Source organism: Sitophilus oryzae, unplaced genomic scaffold, assembly GCF_002938485.1.
Source record: "Sitophilus oryzae breed Bouriz unplaced genomic scaffold, Soryzae_2.0 scaffold_549_pilon_pilon, whole genome shotgun sequence".
Lineage (NCBI taxonomy): Eukaryota > Metazoa > Arthropoda > Insecta > Coleoptera > Curculionidae > Sitophilus > Sitophilus oryzae.
Genome location: NW_022147139.1, coordinates 54,711 through 64,301, shown reverse-complemented (window position 1 = coordinate 64,301; position 9,591 = coordinate 54,711).

Sequence of the window (9,591 nt, the reverse complement as noted above, 5' to 3'; positions counted from 1 at the left end):
GCAAGTTGCTTGTTTATATTGTTGCTATGAAAGCAACAATTATGTTGCTTAGTATTTGTTTAGTTACTTATTTAAAAATATAATTTATTATTGTTCATTTCGTGCTCTTCATTACGAGCCGCCTTTAGAAATTTAGCAGTAAACTCTACTAATACTTATAAGTTTGAATATTTGTCATGGTAATTTGTTTTAAATGCATTTATACCGCTACGTCGCGAAAGGTTTTGAGAGTTGGTTATTCACGCATACCGCATTCCTCTGTTTAGATGAGGCTGCGTTGCGTACGATTCCGCGGAGCGGCAGGAACAGTTGTGCAGGGTCGCTTTTATTTATTTAAATAAAATATTTATTTATCTGGGCAACCAACGAGCCGCCATTCAAGTAATGGCAAATCATCTGAGTAGCTTCACAGTTCGTCGCTGATCTCGCACAACTGTAGGGTTTCGCTGATGACATTGGTCACAAGTACATGCGAGAAGCCGACGTTTCAGAAAGAGTAGTGCCGTTTGTAAAACATGCCTTGCACTAAATTGGTAAACATGTTGGCGAGCAGCTGCCGTTTTTGCGTACCATTTTTCAGCGAATATACTTCAGCCTTTGCTGGAAAGCACAGAAGGGCTTGAATGCTCCTTTAATACCGTGTTTCAGTTCATTTAAACCAGTGAAATCAATATTTACCGCCGCAAGGTGTTATTTGAACATAGGTATAGTGGCCGGATTTTTAGATAGCAGGTTGGCACAATACTCTTGTAATTATTGTGTGTTTTTATAGCCAGATGTAGATAAAATAGGGGTGGAGTCACTGACGCTTTTTAAATGGAAACACCCTTTTCTAATATCGGTGTCTGGTGCTCAATTTTTGTCAAAACATGATGGTGAAAAATGGACATCGATATCCAGCCAGCCGTTTCGAAAGCTGCGTTTTTCTAAAATATGCATTTTTAACAAATCGCCGTAACTTTTGTTGCTGGAGAAGAAAGATTAACGCACGTAGAATTTACGTTTATATACTTTTTAGCCTGGCCACTTAAGAATATGTCAACAGAAAATTGATTTTTTAATGGCCTGCAGCGTTTTACTCGCCTTTCCAAACAGCACTTGCCGACCGAGTAGCATATTCGTCCGCCTTAACGGCACCGCCACGCAGTGGCTCTGCTGTGAGCACCGAATAAGCGGCTTGCTATGAGAGAGAATTTGCGAACACTTAACAACCGTTATATTCTGTACTTAACTGTCATCAACGACATTTAAAACTATATCTAATAACAGCAACAGCAAAATCTCATGTCTTGGTTTGCTATTTACTGTTGGTTAGATATAGTTTAAATGTTGATGTTGTTAAATTTTTTTTAAATTCCTTTTATAACAGTTATTTTAAATTGTTATGCGCATTCCTCATAGCAAATATTATTTTCGCTTTAATTGATGCTCACAGCTAGAATTTTTTTTGCATTACAGCCGGTGCCGTTCAAAGCCTATTTATTTGGCGATGAATTTTTATATACCTATATCTCGAAGAGGAATCGAGCAAAAAATACCAAGTGTGTTTATTTTTGAAAGGTAATTTTAAATTCTTTCTTTTCAATAAATTAAAATATACAGGGTGCCTATAAAAAATCAAAATTTTCTGATAATTCTTAAATTAATTTAAAAATTATACTAAACCATTAAATTCTACGTAAAAGTGTGATTTGGAAATGTTTTCATAAAAAAAAAATTCTCCATAGCAAAAAAGTTACAGCGATTTGTTAAAATGCATATTTTTGAAAAACACCCCGTAACTCAGAGAACGATAACAAGATATCGATAATACGGTTTTCATACATCATGTTTTGACAAAAATTAAGCTCTGGTACCACGATATTGGTTTTGTGTATCTCCTATGGAAAAGGGTGTTTCCATTTAAAAGCGTCGAATTTGACCCACCCTATACAATATTTTATCTACGTCTAACTATAAAAACACACAATGAATTTTAAAAATTATTGTACTTAACTATATACCTATCCTAAAAATCAATTACCTTAATACCTGTGTTCAAATAACACCTTGCATGGCAATGTCAATATGACAGTAAATAATATTGATTTCACTAGTTTAAAAAATGAGCGATTCGGAAAGTATTCCCTTTGACATTAAAGAAGAGGCGATTCATAGCCATTTCTGGATTGCTCCCAACAGGAATCGAAACAAGTATGAATATACATACTCTAGAGGTATGAAAAATGGTACGCAAAAAGTACACAACTATGGACATGAAATGGTGCTCATAACATATTATTTTTTCCAATTTAGTGCAAAATAAATGTTTTACAAAGATATTTTTCTCTTTCTTCTTCTTACAGTGCCATTACTCTATATAGAGCGTCGGCTACCTCTCGCATGTGTACTTGTGATGTGTGTCATCAGTGTTTCACAAGTGCACGGGACCTACAGTTTATTACCGAATCCAAACGGCACTGTTTGAGAGGCTGTAAAAGACAAATATACTCAAGGTGGTTTGGTGGTTTGCCATTGCCTTTCTTGAGGTGGCAGCTCGTTGGTTGCTCTATTTTAGATAAATAAAATATTTTTATTTAAATGGCAGCGACCGTGCTGGCTGGGGATCGAACCCAGTGCCTTCCGCTCCGCAGATCGACACAACACTTGGGGAAGCTACGAGCGCCATGCAATTTTCTCTTTGGTAGTCATCGAAACAAGGAGTGCGGTAAAATGCGTGAATAGAAGCTCTGCTCTCTCAAAATGCAGTAGGTTAAGAGCCTTATCCTGGCAATGAATAGAAATAATTGTATTACTCGTCTTTCATTTAAAGTAAATCGTTACCATGACAAATATTCAAACTTTATAAGTATTAATTAGAGTTTACTTGCTAAATTTCTAAAATGGTCATGGTAACGAAATTTTTGAAATGAGACTATAATAATAAAATTATATTTTTTTAAATAGGGTCTAGCTAGAAATAAGGTACTAAATAACATAGTTGATACGCTTTCATAATAACTATTATAAAATATTATGTTACCAATAATTTGAATCGTTTATTTTAACGTAATTTCCGCATAACTGCCTCCAAGACTACATCAAATTATAAGTACATAAGAAATGTACTATCTATATGGTTATTCAATAAAGAAAACATGGCACCATATTAATGAATAAACTCAACTAGTCGTTCTTATAATATTATGAGAAAATGTTCCAAAGTAGCTAATTATACTAATACTCCTTAGGCTATAATAATATAATAATAATACCTTCGGGTGCTTTAATTGCATCTAGATAATTAATTCAGTGGAGGGCAAATTTTCTAGCAATTACAATCGGCCAGGTTAGGAGTGTGTATTTACTTTTATGGTAATTGGCTACCGTGAACTCTAAGCCGACCACCGATTCAGCTACGTTCTATATACACTATCTATTGATTTTTTTTTATTTTGCTTTATTAAGTATATTGTGGGAAGATATGCTTCGTTGATCTTACCCAGGCATTCAATAGAGTCCAATTAACTGATGTCATAAGCCTACTGCAAAAAAGGAGAATTCAGTAGAATATTATAAAAGTTATCTCGACGAGTTGAATACCTACTGAGGACTACACATAATATGTAAGAGCGGCCAATAAACTAAGCAGAAAAATAGCTGTGACAACCGGAATCAGACAAGGAGATAGCTTAATCCCAACCCTGTTCAACATCGTAATGGACGAAATCATAAATGAAGTAAAGCAAGCTGGGAGAGGATATCGACTGGGAGATAAAGAAATATAAATAATATGCTATGCTGACGATGCAGTACTCATATCTGAAGACGAAGATAACTTCTACATAAGTTTCAACAAACGGCAAAACTATTTAACATACAAATATTCGTGAAAAAAACAAAATCCCTTACAATATCTAGAGAGCCTAGAAGATGCAAACTCGCAATCTATGATCAGACTGTAGAACAAGTGATGTCATTTAAAGATCTAGGGGCAAATATAACAAGCACTAGGAATCTCAAATAGGAAGTAAAAACCCAAACAACAAAGGCATCACTAATATCAGGATATTTAAGGGATATAATTTGGCAAAATAAATATATGAGCGTCAGAAGCAAAGTTAGAATTTATAAGGCTTACGTGAGATCAGCTATGACATATGCGATAGAGACTAGAGCAGAGAACACAACAACAAAACGGCTCCTAAGAACAACAGAAATGCGAACAATACGATCAATTAAAGGATATACCTTATAGACCGGAAATGAAGTAAAGATACAAGGAAAACATGTGAACTACGGGATGTAGTAAGATGGGCAAGAAACAGCCCATACAGCACGTCCAAATGAAATTACGTTTCTACAAGGGAGACACATGAGAAACAAAATATGTTAAAGTGAACCTAAGTGTTCTTCTAGTTCTAACATACACATATGAGATACACGCAGGTTTATATTGATAGAATTGTGTGATACAGTGTTTACTAGTTGTATACCGTATGCGCTCAAGATTCTAAAGAGTTTTTTGTAACGTAACAAATTATTATTAAAATTATGAAATCTGACGTCAGTATATGAGACAAACAATGTATAAGTCATATGTATGTGTGATACTTCGTATCATAGTTGTGCCTATAGTACACACCTTGTAAAAATGTAACGTATACACATAATATAAATATCTATATAGACACTTTGTAATAGTGTACTGTTGTGTCTACATTCTAGCATGAAATAAAGGTGTGCGCACGCGCGGATAGCCTCAGCGTAGACACACCGACCAAGTGTATCTTATGTGTCCCTCTCCTTTCTCCATTCTAGGTGTGGTATGTGTTAGCAGCCATTATTGTTTATCATTCGGAAGCTCTATATAAATGTTCTGTTTGTGTGTAGTTTAAAAGAGGTTTTAAGGTAAGCACAAGTTTTTAATTAAGAGTATTATTCCTAAGAGTATTATTAATATTATAGCAGCGACTCTTCCCTTACTCGATATCTAATTTACCAAATTTTGACTCCAATGAATGAAAACTCCAAATATTCTCGTATAATGATAAAGAGGTAATATATTTTATTTTTAATTTGGAAATAATAAAAATCTAAATGGACCAGAGAAAGAAAGATTTAAACACTTCAAATAACTTCTTACACTGATATTCGGTAAGTTATTGATGAATCAATATACAGATATGTTTAATATTCAATAATCAGTTTCATATAAAATTTAGGGGTGAGATTGTTAATCTGGAAATAAAAAATACAACAAAAGTCCAACAGAGTGCTCGTTGAATGAGTATGCTTACAAACCAACTGTTTGGAAGGAAAAGAGGAGAAAAAAATGACTAAACGAGGTCCACCAAATCGTGGCGATATACCAGTGTTTACCATTTTAGTATGTTGTTTTATTATTGTGTTATATGCGCTATTGCGTTTCATGATATAAATAAATATAAGAATTTTATTTTTTAACCACTTAATCCATTTTATGAAAGAAAAATGGTACATTTAATACAAAACAAAAATGGAACAATTTTAAGGCTACTTCTCTTGAACTTACGATCGAGATACTTTTGGGAAATACAAAGTTTTGCCTTCCTAATTTTCGTTCTAAAAAGATATAATTGGTATCATTGAATAAATATTTCTTAAAATGAACGAAAAGTTAGGCATCAAAACTTGTATTATTTCCTAAATTCCTTCATAAGAAGTAGTTTTATCTAGCACAAGATGTATATACGAAGCAAAATACATACGTATACACGCGGTAGTCACAACTGCAATGTGTAAACAGAGTTTAAATGTAATACACAAGCACTGTGTATCATACGGCACACTGTGTATCCCTTACTTTGTGTATACGTAAATGCTATACTGTGGCTACATTGTGAGGCGGACGTTTAACCTTTGTGCATACGTGCTGAACTACAATGTGTATACGTAGCATATTTACATCGGGGGAATTGTGTCACCCTGTGTCTACATCTAATAATGTAAACACATCGTAAATGTGATTTGATGTGCTGTATGGGAGGAGAAGAGAATGGAGAGACCATATGGACAGGATGCCAAATGACCGGCTAGCGAAAATTGCTAAAGAGAAAGGACCCAACACCCCCCAACCGCCGCGCCGGGACGACCACCTATAAGATGGTCTTCATCATCCCAACTGTTGTTAGGGAACCATTGAAGAAAACACAGGACTTGGTCCTAACGTACGAAGCAGAAGAAGAAGAAGTACATTGTCTGGAAGACATTAGAATTAATACGAGATTTTTTAGTCTTACGTATCAAAATATTTTAGTTTATGTGGCATTTCCATATTATCCGGCTGCTAATTGCATATCATTAATTAGTACTAACTACTAGTACTCCATCTAACCACATAGTAGGTCTCCTCCTTCAACTTTGGGAACGATACTCCATTGTCCCTTTTGGCCATCTTTTATCTCCCATTCTTTTTATGTGCTCCTGTCTTAGTAACTGTCTTGATTTAATGTTGTTGTTGATGCTATATACTTATTAGAAAATCTATCTTCCCTGACTCGACCATCCTTCTTTCTTTTGAAGTAAATTGCCAGCATTCGTATGTTAGGATTAGTTCTACGATTACTTTGTAAATCCTTAGCTTTGGATGGATAGATGTTTTATTTGAACATAGGAGAGGGTTTAAAACATCGACTACTTTCTTGCTTTGCTATAAACCCTGCTTTATATACTTTCTTTGAGTTGCTTTCTTTCGATATAATACTTCCTAAATACTTGTATTCTGTGTACCTTTTAGTTTCTTGTATATGTAGTTCAGAATCTTCGGTTTGTATTTCTTTTTATTTCAGGTATTTGGTTTTTGTAAAGTTGATATTAAGTTCCTATCTTTTGTATTCTTCCTCAAATTTCAAAGTATATCATAAGCATTCTCCTCACAATCTGCAATGATACCTTGATCGTCTGCAAAAAGACAATGTTCATGGATAGAGTGGTCGATCCCCACTCCAATAGCTCTACTTTTTATTCTCCAGTTTTTAAATGCCTCTTGGATATATATTTTAAATAAGGTAATTAACTACACCCCAGTCTGAGTCATTTTGACGTCAGGAAGGATTCCGATAGGAACTTCCCCTGTCTGATCATACTTTTTGGATTTTTGTACATATTCCAGATTATATTTATATATTTTACTCATATCTGTCTCAACCAAGATTCAAACAATTTCTTCAAAGGTACCTTGCCATAGGCTTTCTCTAAATCTATAAAAATTAGATGTGAGTCCAAATTTCCAGCTTTCTTTTCTTCAATTATTTGTCGTAACGCAAGTACGAAAACGCCCAACGCGAAAACTACCTGTGGTACTAAATAAAATATTAACACTTTGTACCTATAGCTATTGTTTTTGTTGTTATTATTTCTTATTTTTATTGAATAGTATAATTCCATTAAACTCGACTATAAGAACGCAGCTTATAGGTCTATTTTAGAGATGTGCCCGTAAAGAGAATACGCGGAATCTTTACGTGGCACATAAATCCGAAATAATGAAGATGAACTGGAAAAGCGTTAGGATGCCGAGGTATCTGAATAAGTCAGGAGACGTTTGGAGGGAGATTAAAGCTTTCCCACAAAATGATTTTATTGTCCCTAGTTTAATTTTTAATGAGGCCTAAGTATACCTTCATGTTATTCTTCAGAAAAAGGTAAAAAACTTCAGAGGAATAAATAAGCCTACATATTTAAAGGCATTGTAAAACGTTTCAGATGTTTATTTATATCTTGATGCTTCATTTTATTATAATATCATTTAACTCAGATAAAATCTTTTGATTTCATTTGCTAAAAATGTCTACCTACTATTTTCTTCCTTTCCTCGAATGTAAGAGATATAAATTTTTAAAAATCAATAATTTTTGTATTTTTGCTCAATAATTTGCTCATCAATAAAACAAAATTAAATAGAAAATGCTCTGAATGTACTGTCAAAAGAATATAATTAAAGTTTCAATATATCTACATTATACCGGGTGGTGCATCGACTTTGAAAACATAGAAAAACCCATGCAAATTTCAAACTGTCCAAATATTGGCCCCTATATCCCCTATTGATTTTACAGCGAAGCCGTAAATATGTTTTTTTAAAGGTCTGAGTATGCTGAATACACACGCCAAATTTGAACAGTTTAGGACAAACCGATTTTAAGTAATTTAAGAAAAACTGCATTTATTTTAAAATTAAGATTGAACAGGTAATAAGGCTTTTGCAAAGGCAATTGTCAACATACCTTAGGTGGCCAACCTATGATTGAAAAAATGTGTTGTGCTGTCTAAGCTACTATGTTATAGTACTTACGGTTAGTGTGTCCAATATGCATTTTTGTAATTTAATACTCATTCAATTTAGACAAAATCCTAAGATTTAGGAAATATAATTTAACAATGACAAAATTATAAGTTGACAATGGTGGTATGTTAACAATATACATCTTATTAGCACCACAGATTACGTACTGTTGACATTACTGACTTTATAAAGTGTGTGTAATACAGTAATGATAATGTCAGTTTACATTAGGTATCTACTTTCTTTTTATAGCCTCACACATTTCGCTCGCTTATTGTTCACTCCTCGTCACACATTTTGTTTGCTTCTTTTTTTAAGAGCTTTCAAGTCCTGTTGGGGCAACAATGTGACCATATTTTCCGTTATTTTTATGTTCCGTCAAAAGTAATTTTTATATTTCTGGTTTTAAAGGTTAGCAGCATTAAAACATAAAATCACAAAATTTAAAACACTTACTAAATTTTTCACATTCCAAATAGGATGTATCGTTTTGATTAAAGAAGTCGTTGCAAATAAAGTATAGAAACATCTGAAGAAAGTTGATAAGCAACTTTTGTATTCGGTATGTAACATATTGTTTTATTTTTTAAGTTCCGGTGATACTACTACCACTGAGCTAATGCTAAAACAATTATCTCTCAATGATGTTCTCATATGAGAAAAATTGGAGACACTGCCTTCTTCCTAAAGAAAATTAAGATGAAATGCTAATTAATCCTTTAATAATTGGTAACAATATAATAATGATTTTATATTTTCTGAGACCGTTTTTTTTTCATTAAAATAATTTTTACAAAATGAGAGGAATGGCCGACCACCAGCAAATCCAGCTAAGACGACGGACTTTGTGTCATTGATGATGTGCTTGTAACTGCATTTGCATATTATATTACCAAATACAACCAGCAATAAAGTGGTGTACAGGCAGGTGACGAAAGAACGTCTCCTTTGCCGCCAGTGGCGCTATTCTGCACAATCGTCGGTATCGGTATGTTACCGACAGCTATCGGTACGTACGGCTAATGAGCAGCCAGGAAGAAGAGTTGTTAAACAGGTTACCGACGGTATTGGCAGAGACGCCAGGTCGACGACTCTCGGTATTCTAGCGAGTTAACAAGGCATCGAGATACCGATTTTCATCGGTACAAATTTCCGATATCTGCCATAGGACCGATCGGTTACTATGGCACAACAAATAATTAAATACATTTTTATTTATATACAAATACGTATCGAGAGCCGTCGTAACTTACCGCAGCAGCTGCAACTGAACGAAGCAATACCAA